The sequence below is a fragment of the Leptinotarsa decemlineata genome, unplaced genomic scaffold (genome assembly GCF_025532065.1).
Source record: "Leptinotarsa decemlineata unplaced genomic scaffold, Ldec_3_MD MMD2_tig00000505_RagTag_RagTag, whole genome shotgun sequence".
Lineage (NCBI taxonomy): Eukaryota > Metazoa > Arthropoda > Insecta > Coleoptera > Chrysomelidae > Leptinotarsa > Leptinotarsa decemlineata.
The window spans coordinates 9405386-9428580 of record NW_027412549.1 but is presented as its reverse complement, the minus strand read 5'-3'; the positions used below and the strand labels follow the sequence as shown (position 1 = coordinate 9428580).

Genomic DNA, 23195 nt, shown 5'->3' with positions numbered 1-23195 from the left:
CGTGACTTTGAATCTCTACACTTTTTTATTTTTTTATTATTTTCTTTTTTCATTCCTTTAATTTTTATTTATTCAATTATCGTATTTTTACTTGTAGGTTATTTCACTATCATTTCATTTCAGGTTTATTGTTGCTTAATATAATTGTTATTTTCAACTATTCTTTTTTAATTATTCTCTTTTACTTGTTTCAGGGATTTCAAATCATTTTATATAGTAGACAATGGAAGTCCGAACTAGTGAAACTCATCACGAAACATTGTCAATCACCTTCAAACAAGAGTATACCGAATTTTCACGTATTATCCTCAAACTGTCACGCAGCTCGCCAGCTAATCAAAGCGCACACTTTTGCATCTCAGAACATCGTGGCGGGAAATTTGAATTTTCTATGAACATAAATAATAATTAAGACAGACAGACGATCAGACGTAAACCTTAACGAGACAGACCATCCAGTCACGTTGCGCGCTTATGTCAGTCCATCTTTTCGCTCAACACATATTTGTTTCATTACATCATAAAAAAGTTTTCGTTGGATAATAATTAAACGTAGGTCTTTGGTGCGATAGACTCGATCGTTAGCCTCAACACCACTATTAGATATTGAAAGTAATTGCAAACTGTTGGTAGTGATGGCATCGGTCATTACTTTTCGAATTGTTCTTGCATTTGAATTGTGATCACTGTTCAGTAAAACATATTTAGTTTTGTTCGACTCGTTATCTCTCAAACGCCAACGCTCCTACACTAATAAGCCACTTCCAACTCTGACATGATTGTTTTTCTCAATACATCTTCAAACAAAACTAAATATGTTTTACTGAAAAGTGATCATGAAACGTGAAAACAATTTGAGGAGCCATGACCGAAGCCATCACTATCAACAGTTCGCAATTACTTTCAATATCTAACGGTGGTGTCGAGGCTAAGGATCAAGTCTATCGCATCAAAGACCTGCGTTATCTTCTCCAACAAAAACTTTTTCATGACGTCATGAAACAAAAATGTGTTGGGCAAAAAGATGGGCTGACATAAGTACGCCACGTGCCTGTCTCGTTGAGGGATACGTCTGGTCGTCTGACTGTCTGAATTATTTATGTCCACAGAAAATTTAAATCTCCCGTCACGATGTTCTGAGATGTAGAAGTGTGCGCTCTGATTAGCTGGCGAGCTGTGTGACAGTTTGAAGACACTACGTGACAATTTGGTACAATCTGATTGGTTCACGGCTGGGTGACAGGACACCACGCAACATTTGGTGTACTCTGGTTGACTGGGTGTTCTGTCTGCTTTGTATAAAAATACATGCAGGGCCTTCCATTTGAACAAGAAATGTTACCTAAAAATAAAAAAGGCAATGCTCAACTGGTTTTTGTTATTCTTTGCATGTTAATGGGTGAAAGTAAAAAGGTCAATAATGGTGCTCACTCAATTTAGTTCAACTTGTATATCCATTTACCTAACTGATAAACCACCTCGTAACAAAGTAAGGCATACCCTTTGGCGTGAATTTGAAAAATTTAAGAGTTCTCATAGTACCGTTTGAGCATTAGTAAGTAGTAATAAGGCATTTTTTTTCTTCGAAAAGTGAGCACGACATGACAAAAATACATGAGAACATGAAATTGTATTTTCAATTCTTTATTTTGATATTGATAACAGAATTGTATAAAACTGGAAGTGAATATTGATTTTCACCCCATATATCAATCAGACAACTTTACTGAATTTTATCACAATCGCCAAAATTACTTTTGTACAATTAATTCCTTATGATTCATGTATTTTGAAAACCTTTAGTAAAAAACTTCCTGAAATTTCCACAACCAGTTCAATAAACCCATAATACTTGTTGTCCTACACAATAGCGTCAACAGGCTTCGTTATTGGTTTTTAGGGTAGTTCACTTTTGAAGGATATATAATCAATATTGTGAAGCTCACCAATTACCACACTCTTCAACGATTGTCTTAGGTGGAAAGCACAATCTTCCGGTATATTTTATTTTTATTGTGATCACGAAAATCTGTACATATTTCTGTACAGTTTTTCATTATCCTGTAATGATACAATTAGATATACTGCCTATATTTTATTATTTGAATCATGTCTCAAGAGGCTAATAAATAATAATTTCTTCGATCTGTATGGATTTTTGTTAAAAGCCATCCCAACGTATGGGATGTGGGTATACCTATTATGGACGGACGTTGGGACTTATTTAACCCCCAGCTATTTAGCGGCAAGAATTAATTGTAGGTAGTTAGTCTTCTTTGAAGAATTTGTTTGACAAATTTTGAAAAAACTAGTTGAATAGATCACTCGTTGAAATCTGTAAATTGTGTCACATATCATATCATATTTGAATATCTTTTATTTGCATTAGGTAAACATGAAAGTTTGATTTGTGAATATCGTAAGAAAAGCCTCTTGACCTTACTAAATAATGAATACCTGAAGGTTCACACAAGGCTCCTGTAAACACAAGTAGCGAGAATTCAATTTTGCCCGATAAATAAGTCTTTGAATGTAGTTGCCAACTGCTTGTTATTGTAGAGGCAGCACTGGGCAGATGAAAGTGATGGCCACATGAGGTAGATAAAATTTTGATTAGTTAACACAACTTTTGACACATCCTTGAACCATCACTCTGGGGTCAAAAAGAGAAGTAGGTACTATTGTGATCAACAGACCGCGTAGATTCGTTTAAAATAGGTCCGTATTTAATGGCCTCAAAAAATGGCCGCTCAAAGTAGGTAGGCAAGACCATGCGTGTTGCTAGACGGCATGTGTCCACACAACTATTGCGCAACAGGTACTTACACACACACACACACCTATACGTGACTAGGTGGTGAAGCGAGAACCGTGGAATTATCTATAAAGTTCCGAGGACATAGTGAAGGAGACGTCTTAGACCAATGGCGTTTACATTACTGACGATGAAATTTTATAAGCATTCCCAAAAGCCTCTCAGATTCTCTGAAATTGCGAATGGAAAAAATTGTGTGTTTCTTCCCAGGACTCCGTAACCACCATGGGTTGTGAGGACTCTTCAAATTCGCGCCTTTTTTAATGTGTGTGATGGAATGACTTCATTTGTACGCCGATGCGGGGACCTCATTTGCATAATGTGTGTAGATGCGAGGACCTCATTTGCCTCCTTGGGGATTGAAGGGGCTTGTTTACATATGAAGGTTACCTTTTCATCACTGTTTTTCCATACCGCTATATTTTCGAAAGCTCAAATTTTGTATGTAGATATGTAGGTATTATGTTGTAGATGTGAAATGAGAAAGGATATTCAAATATTTTAACTGGGGCGCCAGCGGTGGGGGTAAAAGTTGCGTCCATAAAACAAAATTATCTATAAATCACAGTTTCTACATGCCCTTAAATTTCCGGTGGGTGAATTTATATTCAGTATCAGCATTGTATCGGTGCGGAGCCGGCCCGGGTCACTAGTGAATTCATAAGAGTGAAATATAACGAAACCGAACTGAATAACTTCCAAAATAATATTATTTAACAATGTATTTCAAAAACGGTCATTTATTCTACTGATGGGAGACCATGTTGAGTATCTGCTCTAACAATCATTTACGATAATGCTTGGTTGTACCAAAAGATGTACTACCGTGAGGCTACTGCCTTTTTTTAAAAATTTCAAAATTCTGTTGTATTATTGAAATAATTCCAGAAGTTTGCCATTTCACTAAAACGTGTTTCCATATTTTCGTTTTCATTTTGTTGAATCGTCAAGTTCTTATATCCTGAGGTCAGCTTTCTCCCATCTGAGACAATATTCTAGATGTGCCCTCGTAGTAGACTGCAGACTGATCAATTCAACCATAAATAACTTTGATAGAAAAAGTTCTGAAAGAAGTTTCGGTTGTTGAAAAATGAAAAAAACTATGTCTAGAAAGAATGAAAAACAAAGAAAATCCAAAAACAAGCACTTTTCCCAGTCAACAGAACTCCAATGCTTTTCTCGACGCGTGTTTCACCAAGTTGACTTTTTCAACATGTTCCACATATTGGGTGAAATGCCTGCTTGGATAGTGAAACTTTTTTCAAAGAGAGTTTTGAATTTCTGGTAACTGGTAAAAGTGCTCGTTTTTGGAAACTATTTACGCCGGAGGTTTCAATTTTGTTTTATATTCTAACAAATAAAATTAAATTTGTATTTATAATGTATAATCAGATATATTTTCATGATAGCTTCATTCGAGAATGAGGTACTTGAAAATGAAAAACGATAGTTCTTTGGAAACTTAACCAAAAATCAGTGTCAAAAACAAGAATCAAGAAACATATTGAGTATCAATTGAGGGAACAGTTCATTACCGGAACGGAAGTCATCAACCCTTAGATGAAAAGATTTAGGTTTCGCTTTCAGTATGCAATACCTACTCACTTCATCGAAAAGTTATATTTACATATTATCTGAAATTATTTCAAGCTGAAATAACACTTCAAATATCATAATCAATCACCAATAAGCGTGAGTCTGACAATACGATCTGTTCTTTTATCTACTGAGTCATGAACATAAACATGATAGATTTTACTGGTTCCTTAAATTTAACATATATTGTTTTTGATCATTTTTCAACAATTATATATTTTATTTTAAAACTACACCTGACGATTTGATCTCCACAAACTTTATTTGAAAAATATATATCAACATGTTTCGCTAAAACATCGAATAAAACATTGAAACATTAGCTTTTTCAAGCTAATGTTGTTGTGATATATATTTTTCAAATAAAGTTTGTGGAGATCAAATCGTCAGGTATAGTTTTTGAAATTACTATGGATCTTCATCAAGTAACAGCCGAATCAATAAGAAAATTATATACTTTATTAATTCTCAAAAAACTTCCATATTGCATGAAGAAATGGCAGTGAGCCTTTTCATTATTGACAGTTCATACTGCAGGTGTCATGTTGTAAAAATAATATATAGAAATTATATAGATCTTATCAGAAGGATCCCCTTGGAATTCCTATGAAAATTGTCACATATTTTGAACATTCGCGTTGAAAATGACAACAGTCTATTTTGGTTCTATGTAAATAGTTCAGAATCCAATTTAGCAAATGTATGAAAAATATTTCTCCTTCTCCTCAAATGACAGTCACCTGTAAGACTGCCTGTTAGACATCGTTGTTCATCCCTACTATAGTCCAACATCTGTTTGATATTAAGCTTCAGAAGGTGAATAAACTACTGCCAGAAGTCCATAAATCTTCTTGTTCTGACAAGTTCTGGTCCGATGAAGCTGCTAGCAGCACCCTCTTTTGCAAGGGAGTCAGCAGCTTCGTTGCATTCCAGGCCAGTAAGGTCAGGAATCTAGACCAGAGACAATCTGTTAAGTCTTTCTATCGTTTCCTATCGCAATTTGCTACCAATTTAGACGTTGCTATGTAGGAGCCAAGAGCTACCAACGTCGCTTGACTGTCCGAGAATATCTTTATTGACTTGTGTGAGAGGTTGAATCTATTCAATCTCTCCACACACAATTCAATAGCGTAAATTTCCGCTTGAAATACAGTCGCATAAGTTCCTAGGCAGGTAGATATCTCTGTCCTGGGTCTGCGACTGAAAACACCTGTTCCAGAGCCGAAAGGCGTTTTTGATCCATCTGTGAACCAACAACTTTCTGCCCTTAATATTTTCTTTTTCTGGAGGATCCAGTTCTCTCTACTCGGGAATGGTACTTTATAAGGCAGTTCGTAGTTGACAGTCGGAGGCATGGATTCGAAGGTCATTTCCCGAATGCTGTGACTTCCAGTGTTAACCAACAGTCTGTTGTACTCTGCATTAAACTGATTTGTGCAATTGGTAATGTGCACAAGTCTGTAAGCAGTCCATCCAGCCTCTCTTTCCAGAAAAATGTGGAGAGGAGGTAGATCTAGAAAGATCTCCATGGCCGCTGATGGCACCATTGATAGTCAGACGAGCCTATCTCTGTGAGCCAGAGAGCTTCGCTTGGGCCGTTTTCTGTAAAGCTTTCGGCCACCAGACAATTGCATCATAACTGATCTTTGGTCTGACTATCGTCACATGTATCCAGTGGATTTGTTTGGGACCTTAACCCCAAATTTTATCACAAATCCTTCGACATGTCCATAGAGACAGTCTGGCTTTGTGTAAAACTTTTACCAAGTGAACGTTTCAGGTGAGTCTTTCATCAAAGATAATGCCAAATTATTTCACCTCCGTTCCAAATGGAATGACCTCACCATTGAGTGAAAGTGGCGTTAGGCCGTCCAATTTTCTCCTCTTGGTGAAGGGGATTAACACAGTTTTGCTGGGGTTGACAGACATCTGCTACCTCAGGCACCAACTGTGAACAACGTCCAACGCGCTTTGGAAGATATAACAAGCTACTCTTCACAACGTGGACCCTGTCGGGATGACAAGGTCATCTGTTTAAGCTTGCAGATCAACTTTTCTTCTGTTGAGGGCATCGAGCAGACCATCAGGAGCGACCACAGAAGGGGAGATAGTACCCCTCCTTGAGAGCAGCCCCTGGTGACCCTGAACCTAATTGCCTCGCCTTCAAGAGTCGTAGTTGCAGTTCTGTTTACTAGCATGGCATAGATCCAGCCAGTTATGATCGATTCTATACCCTTCCTAACCAGGGACAATCCTATAGATTCACATAGTACATTGTCGAATGCTCCTTCAATATCAAGAAATACAGCAACGTCAACGATGCTAAATCGTTGCTAAATTGATGCCTAATCTGTCGATTTGCCGATTAGATAAGCATACTGGTGGATATTCAGGGAGATGCATATAATGCTACCCTCCGCGTGCCATGGTACGTCTGGGCTGGCGAAGACAAGTATAAAGACATCTGTCAATTGATGGATGCAAGCTAATTGCTAAATTGATGAAACAAGCTTCCAAAAATAAGACAGGCGAAAAAATTCATGAAGAAACCCTTGCCCAAATTCTTGGAAGACCTGCGCTGAACTACAACCGCAAAGTTGTGAGGGAAGTGGTAGGTCTACTGTATAGGCATTATCAGCTCATGAACTATTTGAGTATTATTGGCTTGGTGGAAGAAACTCCATGCAGAGATGTTGAAATGAAGCTATAAACTATATGAAGAGATGAAGTCAGATGAAGATCTCTGATAATCAAGAAGCATCACAATAGATCTGCAAACGTGGAAGTGGGAGAGGATGCATTTTTCAATATTTGTCGCATTGAAACTTGTTTCGAGATTTTCGAGTATTATAGTAAAAATAAATTTATTCAATTCTACTGAATTTCAGTTTGCACCCATTTATCACTTGGTGAACAAATTGAAAATTTCTGGGCATCGAAAATGAAACAACAAATTCTGGGAGGTGTGTAGTTTCATTTACTCGGAACATTTAAATGAATTTTTCGAAGAAGTGGATAAACAAGCTTTCTCTCTTCAATACTCACATATTCCACATCAAACGTGATATATCTAGAACTGGACAGTACCACAATATGTCATACTAACCAATGAAAATAGTCTAACTAATCTTCTGGAATGGGACATAACATACTCCCATTGTAATGATCAAATACCAGTGATAATCAAAAATATAAATTTCACTAGTTCGGACTTCCATTGTCTACTATATAAAATGATTTGAAATCCCTGAAACAAGTAAAAAAGAATAATTAAAAAAGAATAATTGAAAATAACAATTATATTAACTATTCTTTTTTAATTATTCTTTTTTACTTGTTTCAAGGATTTCAAATCATTTTATATAGTAGACAATGGAAGTCCGAACTAGTGAAATTCATCACGAAACATTGTCAATCACCTTCAAATAAACATCAAAAATATACCTACATTTATCAGTTGCTGAAAGAATAACGTGAATCAATACTGATTATACCGATGACACCAAAGAAAGTCATGAATTTTGTTAACTCATAGTTAGTAAACTGTTTTGGTTGATTTCCAGATTTTGCCTTGACCAACTGAAGCAGTTGATGCGACAAGAAGAGTACTTTGACCACGTCACTGAAGAAGACTGCCACAGTTGCAGTTGAAACTTTTGGAGGTTATAACCAAAGAAGACCACAGCAAAACCCGGAAATCAACCAAAACATTGACCGCACACGTGAAAGCCTATACACGTTCATTGTTAATACTTGGTAATCGGTGCTTTTTTATTCACAACAAATTAAAGGATGAATTGAAAAATAATAGCGGCGAATGATATAGTGTCAAAGGAACTTCTTTATTTGAAGCTTTTTTCTTGGTATGTTATTAAAAATGTGATGGATCATTCTGCTCCATTCCTGAACAGCGATGACCTGTGTAAAGGAGCACTCAATTCCATACCTCAATAGTGTTGACCAATTCATTCTTCTGAAATGAAAATCTTTTGAAAGTTATTCGAATAGGAAAGGCATATCACTGAATCTACCCAGAAATGTTGTTGCGTTTAAATTAAATTCATAGATATTTCCCCAATTTCTCAAGTTTCACCTTCGTAAATCAATAAACAAAAATAATAAAATAAAATTTTCGATTATTAAATACTCCCTTTCAATGACGTATCGAAAACTTCTTCTGTTTCCTTTTTTGAATGCTAATGAAAATAAATTAAATGTCAAATACACAATAATCAATACATATCATAGTCATCTTCATTTTCATCAGCTTGGAAATTTTTTCCCTTACCCTTTCAACTGAGATTCGTCAGGAGGACGAATGGTTCATAACGTAAGGTATTTTGGTGGCGACATAAAGGTCAATGACCTCTATGCTGCTCTGGCCTTGTGTACCCCTTCCTGACTGGGGTATTTGATGAACAAACAGTTCATTTCAACAGACGTCGTGGGGCCTTCACTCAACCGAGCAACGGGGCCTTCTGAATCGAGTGAGGTCATCTATAGTGTAATCTACAGCTTTCCTAACTAATGGGTTATTATGAGTTTCCGCTGATTCCAAAATTCTCTGAATCCTCGAGAAAATGGACTGCCGTATAGTTAACAGCTTCAAATCTCTGCTGATGGCTTCATTCCGCACGAACCATGAAGCATTCACCAGCATCCTGAGAAGTTTATTTTACAACCTTTCCAAAATGGAGAGGTTTGATGGGACGGTTTGCCCCCAAGCACCTGAAGCATACATAATGACAGGCATGAACATCGTGTTGTATAGTAAAATCTTATTTTTAAGATTGAGTTTTGAATTTCTATTGACCAGAGGATAGAGTTTAGCTATCCTCATCTGCACTTTGCTCTTGATATAATCAATGTGATTTGCCCAGGTGAGTCGGCGGTCTACCCAAAGACCTAGGTACTTGACTCGCGTTTGCCATTCGATCTCCTTGCCTGAAATCGTGACCCTTGTATCTGGAGAAACTTTACGTCTCCCCAAGTCTATCGCCTATCATTCCAGTCAAGGTACTAGCGTTCGAGGTATCCAATGCGCGTTGCATGTAGACAACCCCCAACGCCCGACCCATGGAAGAAGCGAGGAGAGCCGTATCATCGGTGTAAAGGGAAACCTTCATGTGATCAAACCTCGGAAGGTCGTTCACGTAAAGGCTGTACAGTAGTGGAGACAGCACAGCTCCCCGAGGCACTGCCTTTCAGAAAGGACCTAATCCACCGGACCAGACCCCGAGGCAGATCGAAATCAAGCATTTTGTGTAGCAAGCCTTCGTGCCAGACTCGGTCGAATGCTTTCGAAATATCCAGGAGATGGACTGTCTTCCTGTTCTTCAACCCTGAGATGGAGTTTGCGACCAGTCTCAGGGCCTGCAGCTCGGTGGAGTGTGCCATCCTGAAGCCGAATTTTTCGTCAGGTAGAACATTTCGGTCTTCAACTTCTTCTGTTAGCCTTTGCAGCACAACTTAGCCGTTGAGCAAAGCAGACTAATCAGACGATTATTCTGCGGAAACAGCAGGTTCTGGCCCTGTTTCGGAATCATGACAACTACGGCATGCTTCCATCTTCGAAGAAAGTATCTGAGAGTGATTGAGCTGTTGATAATGTCCAGCAGGTATCTGATGAAGTTCTCCGGGAGCTGCTTCAACAACCTGCTGTTGATTGAATCAATTCCCGAAGCCTTCTCGGGTTTGGAGCCCCTTATGTATCCCTTCACTTCTTCCTCTGAAGCTGGACGGATCACGTCGTCATCATTTTCCCTAAGGATGCACCAAACCCGGTGTTCCAGCTGGATATCACGGTCAATATCATCATCCGGATCAACGTTAAGTCGAAACTGACTCTCCATTGTGTCTGCAAAGGCCAACGCCTTCTCGGCGGGGGAGTAGCAGATGCCACGCTGTCCGTGAAGAGGGGAGGGAGCGGTTTTCCTCTCCTCGAGCCTGCGGATGACTCGCCAGAGCTCGCCATCCCCAGGTTTTAGCGATTCCAAACACTCGCTCCACCTCTCTAGAGAGTCCGCTGATAAACTCGTCTGAGGCGATTTCTCTCCGGATGAGGTTCTTTATCCTGGGAGGAAACTCATTGTAGCTCCGCAGAGGACACTCTGTCCTGGTTGTGGCTGCGCGGAAAGCGTTGTTCACAGACAATTCGAAATCTTCCACTGCCGCGTCGAGACCGTTGCGAGTTTGAAGCGCCTCACGGTCTGTTCGTGTCTCCACTAGGTGAGCCTTGAAGGCTTTCCAATCCGTGGATGATCTCTTGCGATACTCATGGGAAGGGGGATCATCACCCAGCATCAGGATGACTGGATTATGATCTGAGTCAAGTTCCGACAAAGTGTACACTTCGCAGGACATGGAGACGTTCCTGAGCAGTGCGATATCAATCACGTCAAGCTCTAAATCCACACGGTAGAACGTGGGCTCGTCTGGACCTATCACTCGATACTCATTCCTGTCAGCATGCGCATGGACCGCTCGGCCGTTCGCATTGGTGAGTCTGCTCCACAGATTGTGCTTGACGTTGAAGTCACCAGCAGCAATTGTGGGGGTATTTGTCGACATCAGCAGTTCATCCAGTGATTCTTGGAGTTGACGATTCCGCGGAGGGTTGTGAACTGAGATTAGTCTATGACGACCGCTTCTCAATTGGAGCTCAACGCCCACGGCTTCCGTGCCATGTAACTGATCCGAGTCAATGCCGAATTGTACGTGAGGAAGATTATGTTTGACAAAAATGCCAACTCCTTCTCCAGCACGTCCAACGCGTTCTCTGTGGTGAAAACAGTAGTTTGGAATACCGAAAGGTTCATTGTGCAGGTGAGTTTCCTGCATCAGTGCAACATCGATGTTTTGTTGTATAAGAAAATTCTCAAAATCTAATTTCTTGTTTGAAATACTGTTGGCATTCCAGAATACAACCTTAAGAGAACTAGGCAATGTTGGTTGTTTAGTCATTAATAGGTTCCAGTTAGCACGTTGGTGTTCACCGTAAACATCTTCTCGAGTACGGGAAACTGAATGAAGAGTTTCTTCATCTGGTCCAGAGCGGAACAGATGTCACTAACTTTCGACGGGCGGGGACTACTGGGCGCCTCGGTCGGCCTGGCGGAGGTTTCACCGCTCTTGGCCGCTCCTGCGTAGCTCATTCCCGGCGTGTGCCAGATGCTTCGACAGGATACTTTCCAGGTGTGGGTGCACTTCGGGGGGCATTTGAAGCTACTTTGGTCTTCCAGCGAACCCTGGGGAACTCAGGACAACCGCGGTAGTTTGCAGTATGCATACCCTTGCCATTATTGCACTCGGGCGGATCTGCTCGTGGCTTCTTGCACTCACCTGAAAGGTGTCTGCCGGCTCATTTGACGCAAATGGGAATAGCTAGGCAGTTCCGTTGGCTATGCTCGAACCGCTGACATCAGTGACATTGCTCTACCAGTTTTTTTTGGTGTTGGGACTCAACCTTAACTTTAACGTTAAGGAGATCCCGGATGTCATAAATATGCTTCTGATTTTGGTTCACTGGAACCAAAACCAGGGGGAGCGGTCGATTTCCTCGCATTATCCTGGTGACGGATGATGGTTGGAAACCATTTTCAACCAAGGCTTCCTCGATGTCAGCGGTCTCCAGATGTTCCGGGACTCCTCTGAAGACGGCTCTGATTTGCCTGTCTTCAGGTAAGGTATACGTGTGGTGCAGAATTTTTTTCCTCACCAATAGTTTGGACATACTCCTGTAGTCCTCGGCCGAAGAAGGCTGAACCTTGATGCCGTCAGCCATGTTCACTGCCTTGGTAAAGTTTACCTTATGGAAGGCAGCCAGCTTTGTGAATTGAACCCACTTGTCCTTCTGGCGAACGACAATTGGGGGAACGCGTGTTTTTCTGGTGCTTTGGGACACCTCAGGACGCGGAGGGAGAAGGAAGTTAGTTCCCTGATCGTTGGGGTTTTCAACCTGATTTAGATTTCGGGATGGCTGTTTTGGGCCACCCCGAAATCGAAATCGAAATCGATTTTTCAGACCTATTGTCGTCAACCAACATTTCATGGTCACCTTCGACGAAAGACTCTGTTGCTGAGAGTTCTGACTCTGAATTGTTGTCCTTGGCTTCGTCCCGGAGCTTTGACATTTTTTAGCCACTTTTTTGGGCTTGTTGTCGATATTTTTGTTTGCTGGAGCGACTGGTTTGGATGGAAGAGGATGAAACTTTTCTGGAAGGCGACGCTTTTTGTTGGCCGGTTCTTGAGGCTTGATCGTATTGTCGTTGTTTGTCTCAGACTGAGCAGAGAGGGTGGTGCCGACGGGAGTATCTCTGGAGGATACTTTCCGTCACGGACGCTCGAGAAGCTCCTGGTAGAGGGCTCCTCTGGCCCCTGGTAGAGGGCCAGAGGGCTCCCGAACTGCCGCCACGGGGCTGCCTCCTAGCAGTTCTGATGGACTCAGGCCCAGGCGATCAAGCAATAAACCCATGAAGGTAATTACTTTACCCTTGTCCCTGGCCATCAGGCTGTCAAGTAGTTCCTCCATACTGCTGTCGAAAAACTCACACCCTTTGATATCCCAATAATCCAGTCATTTAAGCTTAAATTAGGTAAGAATCTCGGAATTCGAGATACCTGTAAGTCTGTAAATACTTGTATATTGACACCCTTAAAGTTGTCTCAAAACCTACATATGGTAGGGTGTAAGCAACTATTGAATTTCAAGGTCAAAGGTCACAAAAATCGGTTTTTTGCGCTTTTTTTGGAAATATCACATTTCCTATGGGTTTTTTGCTATTTGTATTCATTATCAATATTGTAGAATACAAAATCCTCTACAAATTTTGTTTCGAAAAATTTTTTATACGGTGAACCGTTTTCGAGATAGAGGGCGGAGAGCGCGGTCACAGCATCACTTCAGGTCAACCGGTGCCTCCGGTCGAAAACACGCCATATATAGTTGATGAACTATCGATTAATCAATGATTATAAATATTTGTCAATTTTCATTAACTATTATATTATATTTTATCATTTTCTTCATTTGTGTAAATGGGTATATGCTATGTACGCCACAAATACTATTTGTGAGGAAATGGAGAAGTTCTGTAATATCTCCTTGGAGTCGACCGAGCATCATGTAGATTCCAGAGACTCAAGAGTGAAAAAAGACAATGCTGACGTAAATATACTATTTGATTGGTTTAAACTCCATGATCCTTTTCCAAATACTACGCAGTTAATATCGATAGCTTCTGGAATTGTTGGAAATGAGCAAATTAACTGCCACAGAGCTTACGAAATTGGATTAGAGTCTATGAAGAAGATCACCGACTTATCATTTATTAAAATGAAGTTTAAACGCTCCGAAAAAGTAATGCTGCTTTCCAATGTTAACAAATCTGTAAAAATAAATGATTGTAAAGTTGCAGTGGATCCATTATTACTCTTCCAAAGAATTACTGTCAGCAAACAATTTGAAAGTAATCTTGAAGAATATCTTCAATATGAATTGAGTCCGTGTATCCAACAGCTTTTTTGATGATGATGGCATGAGAACACAACAACAAAATCGTCATTGTATGACAACATGAGCCAAATTGATTTTGTTCTCAATGAAAATAATGTGACGTTCATTATTGATGGCGGATTTCTTCTTCATCATGTTGTATGGAGCAGAGAAGATACTTCTTCTATTATTTTTGATAAATACATGAATTATTTACAGAAGCATTACAGTTCCAAAAAAATTGTTGTATTTGACGGATATTCAGACTACAGTAAGAACGTAAAAGCTATGGAGCAGCAGAGAAGACCTGCTGCACTTTCAAAAACGTATGAAGTTTGTTTCGATGAAACAATGGTTGTACCAGTTACTCAAGAAAAATTCTTATCAAAGATTACTACTAAACAAGCCAGAGATGATGCGGATGTTCTTATTGTTGAAACTGCAATTGAAGAATCAAAGTCTAAAAAAACTGCAGTTATAATAGGACAAGATATTGATTTACTTGTCATTTTAATTGGGCGTACACAGTCTTACGAACAAGAAATTTTCTTTAAAAAAGTTGGGAAAGGTAATGTAAAAACGGAGATATACTCGAATAAAAGTTTTGATAATTATCCTCATTCTAAAAACCATATTTTATTTCTGCACGCATTAAGTGGCTGTGACACAACTTCTGCGCTTTTAAAAAAGGGAGAAAAATCATTTTTAAAAGTTTTTGAGAAACTGACAAATTTGGATGAACTAGCTGCAGCATTTAAAGAAGAAAATTGTTCGGCCCAGAGATTATTAGAGAGTGGAACTCAAACCTTATTGGCAGTCTATAATGCTCCGAAATCTGTGAAAAGTCTCGATCATCTTCGTTATATGCATTACGTCAAGTCTACAAAACTTAATAGACCTGTGCAGCTTTCAAATATTCCACCAACAAGTGCAGCTGCTCATCAACATTTCAACCGTGTATATTATCAAGTTCAAACTTGGTTAGGACATGATTTGGAACCCCAGGTATGTGGTTGGGCAATGGGGAACGATTTTCTGGAGCCTATCATGACAATTTTACTACCTGCTCCAGAGGATTTGCTAAATACAATTTTCTGCAACTGCAAGAGTGGTTGTGGTTCGCGATGCGGATGCAGGAAAGCGGGCTTGCAATGCTCTTTAGCTTGTGGCCAATGTAATGGGCAAGCTTGTCTCAATGCTCTACCATATCAGAGCGACATTAACGAAGATGGAACCTTTGACCCCGATATCATGGAAGAACTTGAGACAAATGTCGTTGAAGACGATAATGAAGACCAGTTTGAAATTTACCAGCAGCCAGAAGACGACGATGAAGAGGAAGAAGATGATTAAAATTATAAATTGTAGTTTTTGTACGCTTTATTCCATTTCTTTACTTTCAATAAAAATAAATGTATTCAATGATATTTTTTAATAAAAAGATTAATTCATAATTTATTTGTTTTTCTTTTCATCATGTAAGAAGTTATAAATATTAATTAGGTTAAAATTCAAATATAATTCCTATATTTCCATTAACAATTCTGCAATTACATGGGCAGATAAGTGTTGTTAAATAAATTATTACTGAATAAAAAGTGGATAAGTTAGGAAAAAAATGATAAAATATAATATAATAGTTGATAAAAATTGACAAATATTCATAATCATTGATTTATCGATAGTTCATCAACTATATATGGCGCGTTTTCGACCGGAGGCACCGGTTGACCTGAAGTGATGCTGTGACCGCGTGCTCTCCGCCCTCTATCTCGAAAACGGTTCACCGTATGAAAAATTTTTTCAAACAAAATTTGTAGAGACTTTTGTATTCTACAATATTGATGATAAATACAAATAGCAAAAAACCCATAGGAAATGAGATATTCCCAAAAAAAAAAAGCGCAAAAAACCGATTTTTGTGACCTTTGACCTTGAAATTTAATAGTTGCTTACACCTTACCATATGTAGGTTTTGAGACAACTTTTAGGGTGTCAATATGAAAGTATTCACAGACTTACAGCTGAGTATCTCGAATTCCGAGGTGAACTTAGTATAATGACTGGACTACAAGGGTAGGCGATGAACAGTTCCGTGATAGTTTGAACGCACTCACCAGAAGTTTGGAGGGTCTTTGCGCACTACAACCAACGCACTTACTAATAGGAGATATGTAAATACTGGTGAATGGCTGATCATACACCAAAAATAGTCGTATTTGTGGAAAAAACTTCAAAATTATCGCAGCGAAAAATATTCTGTATGTCAGTTTGACAGCTAACGTATCTGAACTATAATCAATACATAGTATGAAACAAAGTGGCTTCCCGCTGTCTGTCTCTATGTATGCTGAGATCTTCAAACTATGCAACGGATTTTGATAGATATATTTTCGATAGGTAGAGAGATTTAAAAGGAAGGTTTGTATGTATATAACATGCATAATATAGTGGAGAAACACTTATAATTAGAGTTTCCTAACGTGATGTCGTAAATGAACACATTTTTTGCGCTTACTTTGCAAACGCTGGCTGAACCCTACGAGATAGATTGGAAATGTACTACAATATTGAACACAGTTGAAATAGTTAGAATTGTATGCCAACTGATATATTACTTCTGCCTGAATCGGGCAGATCTGCATGACAATACAGTGCCAGATTCTGGAGCCGGCTGTCACTCGTTGACAGTTCGGAAACAAGACGTGTGTGTCTACTGCTCCACCTTCAGCGAACTTTCCTTCACCTCCTGTGTGCCAAAAAAACAGCGCATCAGTGGAGATACTCCTCCGCTGTCTGACGTGTCCAATCGTAAAGTAGACGACTGGATTCGTAGAGAAAAACCTAAAAAGGCTAGGTCTAAAAAGCTACAACAGAAGGCCGTCCTCGACAATGTCAGAGATGAGGCCAGGAACTACTACTCGACATCCAAGATCACGAATCGCCCTATAACCCAAAATCACGAAAATGAGAAAATGGACGCTAATCAAAATATGTCAAATGATAGTGTTTCAAACGTTTGTGGAAGCACTGTTACAACTACTCAGGACAAAAAACCTATTTCTCCTGCCCCTCTCAGGCAAATGGAACATCCTTCAGTAAAAAAAGTTGTTCGTCAGAAGGGCAAATGGATGAAACTGACAGGAGGAGGATGAACACAGGAGGTTTCAGACATCTGTTCTGCATTAAATCAGACGAAAAATTTGTTCGTCTGTCGAAATTCGACTGAGCAGATGTTGTCATAAACTAATCTCGGTTTACAACCCTCCGACTAATCGTTTACTCCCTGAATCACTGGATGATCTGCTGATGGAAAACAACATTTCGACAATTGCTGCTGATGACTTTGAAACCAAGCACCAACAATGGAATAGAGCCACTAATCGTAACGGCCAAGCGATCTATGCGCTATCTAGAGTTGGGCCCGGATGAGCCCATGTACTATCGTGGCCTTACTAGACCTGATATTTTATACATTGCGCTTTCCAAAACCGTCTGTCTGATCAGCTAACTCTATGTTCTGTTGGAAATGGATTCCGATCATGATACGGTCATCTTGTTACTGGGTGATGATCTTTCTTCTTGGGATTATTGCGTGAGATCATCGACGGATTTGGATGCCTTCACAGCCCATCTCGGAGAGATGCATACCCTCCTGAGGCATTTCACTCTTCCGACGAACACGACGTGGCAACTGAACACTTCGATCATCCAGTGCATTCGATAATGCATTCCGAGTGACCACTTCTAGGGAAGAGCTTCCGCTGAAGAGCTATAACGAGTTTCTACCACAGATTAAATCCTCAATACGTGAGAGAAACCTTCTCAGACCGCTTCATCAATGGACCTTCTTTCCAAAAGATAAAGTTGTGGCTAGCAGAATGGCCACTCAAATGAAACAGACTATCGTTAACTATCGAAACGAAAGATGGGAGGAGCTGTTAGAATCCTTTGAGACTAAGGATTACCAGCTTTGGCGACGTGGCAACTGAACACTTCGATCTTCCGGTGCATTCGATAATGCAATCCGAGCGACCCCCTCTAGGGAAGAGCTTTCGCTGAAGAGCTATAACGAGTTTCTGCCGCAGATTAAATCCCCAATACGTGAGAGGAACCGTCTCAGACGGCTCCATCAACGGACCTCCTTTCCAATTGATAAAGTTGTGGCTAGCAGAATGGCCACTCAAATAAAACAGACTATCGTTAACTATTGAAACGAAAGATGGGAGGAGATGTTGGAATCCTTTGAGACTGAAAGAAGAATGCTCCGTCACCCATTCGAGGAAAGCGCGGAGGGTACTACTCCCCCGCCAACAAAGCGGTGGCCTTTGTCGATACGACAGAACGTCAGTTCCAGCTCAATGTCAACGATAACGATGACATCGACCGCGATATTCTGTTGAAAGATCGGGTTCATCCTCAGGGAAGATGACGACGGCAACGTCCATCACGGCTTCGAAGGCTAGGAAATCTCCGGAAGCCGACTCGACAGTAGGTGGAGGCATGCGATCGTCGTCATAATCCCAAAGCAGGATCAGAACCTGCTGTTCCCACAAAACTATCGCCCGATCAGGCTGTGTCTTCGGCGGCTCAGCTGACTGAAAGAGTTGTTCTGCAAACTCTCAACGAAAAAGTTCCCGACCGAAATTTTTTGTTCCACGAAACATTCCGGAGGGAACTTCTGGAGGGAACAATCCACTGAATTACAGGCTCTAAGCTGGTCGAAAACACCATCCAAGAACTGAATACAAACGAAAAAGTGAATATTGTTTTGTTGAACATCTCGAAGGCCATTCTGTACAAACTACCTGCGTTCGACCTCTCTCGGGGCCTCATTCGATGGATTGGGTCCTTCTTGGAAGACAGATAATTTTAAGTCAGAGTGGAGGGCTCCCGGTCTGACAACTGGTAGATCCTCGCTGGAGTGCTAGAGGGGGCCGTGCTCTCTCTCACGTTTACCGTCTTTACACCAGTGACCTGCCAAGGCCCGAGCGTGTGAATTTATCTCTGTATGTTAATGATACCACTCTCCTCTCATCTCCCATGGATCGAGAGCTTGGAATCATCTAAATTTGAAGTGCATTAGACAACTTCAACTGTTGGTACCTCAATTGGAGGATTCGAGTGAACCTAGGTGAAACTCAGGCAATAACCATGGAACGAACGATATCTTCTCCGGCCATGTAAGTGAGAGTCTCTGGAAGAAAGATTAACAAGTGAGCGCAGATAGAGTACCTTTGTTTTCTAATAGACTTGTAATAGTCTCTCCTGGACTCCGCACTTCAATAGCGTAAAAGCAAAAATTGAGGAAGGAATCAAAAGCCTGTACATTCTGATCAATGGAAGATCCAAATTGAGCCTATGAAATAAACTCACGATTTATAACATTATGTTCAAGCCTGTCTTTCTCGTCTGGGGGGATTGCAGAATAAGATAATGCGAATAATAGTGAATGCTCCGTGGTTCGGGCAAAATGACGCCATCTGCAGAGATTTGAAGCTGCCTTCCATTCGGCAGTCTATTCAGTCAATACATTGGCGAGTTCTCGATAGTGTGGAAAGTAACGATAATCCGTTAGTTAAGAATGCTTCAGATTGTGACTCCTTCCGATATAAAAGGCGCCACACTCTATGTTATGAGGCCCCCATATTCTACGTTAACGGATGAGCGATCTTTACATCTACTCACCCCAGCCAGGTAGGGGTATACCGTGAAGGGCAGTACTGATATCTTAGGACTTTCATGCCGATATACCAAACTCAGTACATTCCATTTGTCCTTCTGACAAACACACGCCGAAAGGGTCAAGGAGCCTGGCTCGAACTTGTTCAATCATGATTAGCAGTGATTGCCCACGTTTATGTGCATTCACAGTACACGGAATGTTTGATATTGCTTGATATGGAATTTTTCCAGTTTGTCTTTTTTTCTATAGGCTGAATCATTTTGCACGTAAATGAGAATATTGCATCATGCATAATTAACTTCGATCTTACATGGTCGTCTCTCTTGAGAAAGGAACCTGAGCTGAAAACATTTCATACCAAGTGAAATAAATTCAACATCCACTGTACTATTGATGCAAAAACTGTAATTCGATTTCGAAAAATTTGACATTTACTTCATTTTGTGCGATTTCAATCAGTTTCCCATCAAGAATCGAGAACTGGTAAAGAGTTAGTTTTCGAAACGTCATTATTGATCTGTACATAGTCACCTGTCAGGAATAAAGTTTCATTTTGTACCACTGACTCACTGTCGAACCCTACACGTATTTTTTCTACTGAAGCTATCCGAATGATGAAAATCAATGTGAATATGAACCATGTACAATGATATCTGACGTAATTGATTATACATTTGAAAGAAACAGTTTGATAGGAAAGAATGGACAAATGATACGTCGTTACAACTAGCCACTGTGAGAAGCTTCATCATTGACAAAGTTCTGGATTTTCAGGTCGTCGTATGGTAGAATTCATTTATTATGAATGAAAATATTGTTAATTCGAGAATTGAACTCTGTATTAAGTCAGCTTTGATTCCTTGTAATATTATGAAAACTCCACTTCTACGTTATATAAAGATCAATTCGAGAATAAGTTGGTCAATAGCCGACATATTCTTATTTTACGAAATGTAATATTCTTCAGAAATATACTTTATTTTTGTTGTTTAGAAAATAGATACAAAAAAATTAAAACAAACATTGTCGATACTCCAGTCAAAGGAGTCTTGGTTACATTTTGTGAAGCTACAATAACAATAAATTCAAATTGAAAGCCTTTTTAGTTCGTTTGCTAATGAATCGAAGTGTATTTGAAATTTTCTTCTTAAGTTTTCTAGATTCAGGAGCTACGATGGATTGATATGTGGTGTTAATTACAAAATCTCAAATTGAGACTATAAAATGAAAGATATTGGTAATGGTGGTGGACGGAATAAATCGCAATATACTGAACTTTGTGAATACTCCGACAGTACTATCTAACTAACGTGTTATGAAATATTTTCAAATTTCTATTGTTAATTTGACGTGGAAACACTTAATGATTAGATAAGATTTGTTTGGAAATTCAAAGTACGCGGTTCCAAAGTGTACGCATTATGAATCGAGCTATTTAGTATTTCTAAAAAAACCGTTTGATGTTATAGACGATTTTGTTTCGAAAAAAAAAATGGGTTTGAGTCTCGGGAGAGATGTTGACATCAAATTGATATCAGTATCAATGGACCGATCAAATAATATTACTGAAATATTTTCCCAGTTTGGCAAAAATGAGTTAGAAATATAATTGATAAAATATTCAAATCAAGGATGAGTGAATCATCAAATTGGTCATGACTTTCATCGGTAGTGATGGTTTAAAATTATTTTTAAAAATATATTCCTAAAGGAAAAAATGTTATAAAGGTAAATTTACTAATTTGAGAAGATCCTTTACCTAACGTAGTAGATTCAGTTCAAATAATGGATAATATGTTTGCTATTCAGACAATTCAAAAAATCCTGTCGAAATATTCAACAGAGATACATGCCTATAGTCGATAAGAATTTTACAAATGCAAAGTTCCACTTTCTAATTTACAAATTTTGAGAGTTCGAGAATTTAAATAAACAAAGAGGATAGATATCCTTCCAATGTATATCATTCCTTTCCAACAAAAGAGTTATCTGCATTCTTGATCGAAATATTCCACGTATCATAACAACTTCATAACTAACACACCGTTGGCTGGAAATGCTGGATTTCCTTCTATGAACCTGAAAAACATAATTGCTAATTAAAAAAATATATTGATTTGATTATTGAGCTGAAGTTGAGTCTTTATTTATATCCATTATTTTCTTTTCAGTTTTCCTTTGTAACAAATGAGTTATCTGCCTTTTTGGTCGAAATATTCCACGTATCATAACAACTTCATAACTAACACACCGTTGGCTGGAAATGCTGGATTTTCTTCTATGAACCTGTAAAACATAATTGCTAATTGAAAATAATATATTGATTCGATTATTGAGCTGAAGTTGAGTCTTTATTCATATCCATTATTTTTTTTTTCAATTTTCCACTTCAGAAAAGAATAGTTCAATAAGGATAGCAACTATCAGTATTGTGAGTATGTATCCACCAATTACTTGCAGAGTATATTGAATAATATTGAAGGCCGTTTCTTTGATCATGTGGTAACATTACTATATTCTAAACCGTAACAGATACGAAGATGATTGAATGGAAAACAGGTAGTAACTGTCATTGGAAACAATATAATGGTCGAAAAAAATTTACGATGACTATTGCCCTTGTCGAATTATACGGGAAAAACCAAAATTTCTGTTTTTCGTTTTTCCGAATGGAATTGTTATTTCGGAGAATATCAAAAAATGGAAAAAAAATGTTATTGTATTCGAAGTGTACTATAACGTTGTAATAATAAATATTCGATAAACGTTTCGTGTCAACATGTCCACCATCAACTTTTTCAAATACTCACCTGTCTTTTTTATTAGGTATAGATATTGATAAGGAATAAATTTACAATCCAAGGGTATATCACATTTGATATTTTAATAGCGTTTAATTTGAAATAACCATCATCATATGTGTATATTTCAACCCCCAACAGTCTGAAGAAGAAAGCGGAATTGCCTGTTCTGTCATTATTATATTCGTTTTGGAGGCATTTATCCGTCGAAAAAAACCAATGCTTGAGTTTTTGTAATATTGATTTCCACCTAGTTACTTCCACCCCAATTCAAAATCACTTCTAGATCCTCATTAGGATATGCAACCACCTACTACCGATAAAGATGTGCATCCGCAGCCGATGTCCTGGATTTCAAATGGAATGACGAGACAAATTTAAAAAGCAATTTATTGGATCCTTTATTGGTTTTTTATAATAAGTCTATATACAATGTTATGGAATTGGCCGCGGTGGTAATGCGCCCGACTCACGATCGGAAGACCGTGGGTTCGATTCCTGCCTCGACCAGATATTTTTATAGAGATAATTTTTCAGGTTGAAGCTGGGATGATTCTGCAACCGTGTTAGGAATCACACGTTGAAAGGTAAGACCTCGTTACTCTTTAGCTCGCACAAGTTTCTCAACTTCTGAGAGTTGTCGTTCGTATGGGGCGACAGCTGATTAACGGAAAAACAGATTTTAAACAGATTTTTAAACAATCGATTCTGAAGAATTGCTTTCAAATTATACAGGGAATGTCATTTTGAACAACTTTTGATTTTTCCTCCAGACAACTATTATATACTCATAGCAGACTATCA

The 23195-nt window shown here is 39.0% G+C and overlaps 1 long non-coding RNA gene across 1 annotated transcript; it reads left to right on the top strand.

Annotated features, from left to right (window-relative positions):
* Nucleotides 1-20903: 20903 nt before the first annotated feature.
* On the top strand, nt 20904-21932 carry LOC141481764 (uncharacterized). Its single transcript, XR_012465157.1, has 2 exons — nt 20904-21318; nt 21762-21932. It is a non-coding gene; the product is annotated as an uncharacterized lncRNA (long non-coding RNA).
* The last annotated feature ends 1263 nt before the right edge of the window (nt 21933-23195 follow it).